Raw genomic sequence first — 1,684 nt, 5'->3', positions numbered from 1 at the left:
TGAAGGTAGTACGTGCGGGCACTTGGTATGATGGGGCCATGAGTGCTATGAGTCGCCTGAACCCTGGCCGCTCAACTAAGGAGAAGGGCTGGTCATCCACAGCAAGCATCTCCCCAATGCTTTGGGTGATCTCGCTTGCCTTTGCAATGCGCCCCGCTTTCTGTCCGCCTTTTCCCCACTGTTCTAGGGTGACCTGCCTCTGGTTTGGGGGAGTGGGGGCTTTGGAGTGAGAGGAGGACTTCTTTTTGGGCACGCTCCCACTGGTGCCAGGCTGAGGAGCAAGGGCAAGGGGGTGGTGCCTGCGGAGATGCATCAGCATCCCCGTGGTGCTCATGTGTTTTGATCCCTTACCCCGGCTGGTTCTGGTTCGGCAGTGCAGGCAGATAGCATATGTGGGATCATCTGCCAACTCAAAATGGTTCCAGACCACACTACCCGCTCGCTTCTGAGGTGCGGGTACATGTGCGGATGCTGCCTTTTCCACCTCCTCAGCAGGCCGAGGCACAGCAACAGGAGGAGTGGATTCAGCTGAAGCGCTTCCCTCCGCAACCTTTACCTCAACCTCCTCTGAAGTGCCTTCTGGGGAAGGAGACCTGGCCCTAGGGGAAACTTGAGAGGTGTGGAGCACAAACTCAGATGATTCCCCCTCCTTCCCCAGAATTTCTCTTGCTGTGGCACTCAGATCCAGATCTAGCTCTTCCTCTGGCAATGGAACGCTCAGCATGGGAAGTGAAACAGGGGTTGAGGAGACTGTCATGCTGGTGCTGCTGCTTGTTGTCATGGTGGTGGTGGCGGGGATTATGGCTGGTGCTCTTGGAGGGGATGCGGACTCATGCACAGGCAGTGGCACTGTGTCCCTCTCCTTGCTGCCTGTAGAATTGGAAGACTCATGCCTGCTTGTTGTAGCAAAGAGGCTGCATCTCAGTTTGGGGGGGATGGGACTTACAGCTCTCCCTCTACCCTCTCTTCCACCATTCCATGAAGGCTTGCCAGCTGCCTTTCGGGCATGCTTCGTGGTGTGTTTCATAGCGTCTTTGGCGTGGTATGCTGGAAAATCTGTGCTCTCTTCTGTAATGTAATCTGATTTATGTAATATATGTAGATAATTGTATATGTATGTGTATTCATGTAATGCATGCATGTATTTATGTAATAAATAAAAAATATAAATATTGTGTGTTCCCGAATAAATTCTATATCATAATATTCAATATATGCTGTGCTTCCCTGCACAGTGAATGGAATGCACACTGTGAGAGAAAGCACAGATTTCTTTTCAGGGGGAAAAGAATCAAAATAGACTAACAAAAACAAAAAGAAGATTTTGGGGGAGGAATAAATTGAAAGGAATGAAAGACTGTAATAATAAAATAAAAGGGTATAGAAAGCAAAAGATACTGATGAATCCCACTTGCTATGGACAGGCTAGCAAGCAGGAAACGATAGTCTTTGTTGTTTGACACTGTTGAGCTGCTGGAAGACAGCTCAGTAACTGACCGCAAGGCAGAAAGCAGCTCAATTCAAACAATCCTGCTCTGTATGCTGTTTTTCCATCCCTCCCACAGAGCACTGGGATTGGAAAAGACCTCAGGGAAGGATCACAGTCGCTGGGCAGCTACACAGTCAATATGAGAGCAGTCCCTTCCCCACAACTTCCCCCTCCCTCTCCTTACTTTCTGTTTCC

General features: G+C 49.6%; 1 protein-coding gene across 7 annotated transcripts in view; it reads right to left on the bottom strand.

Moving 5' to 3' along the window:
* Nucleotides 1–1,684, bottom strand: part of ACADSB (acyl-CoA dehydrogenase short/branched chain) — a 46,577-nt gene that overhangs the window by 43,842 nt on the left and 1,051 nt on the right. The window lies entirely within an intron of this gene.

Source organism: Alligator sinensis, unplaced genomic scaffold, assembly GCF_000455745.1.
Source record: "Alligator sinensis unplaced genomic scaffold, ASM45574v1 scaffold28_1, whole genome shotgun sequence".
NCBI classification, from domain to species: Eukaryota; Metazoa; Chordata; order Crocodylia; family Alligatoridae; genus Alligator; species Alligator sinensis.
Note: the sequence above shows the minus strand (reverse complement) of the source record. Positions and strands in the feature narration are given on the sequence as shown.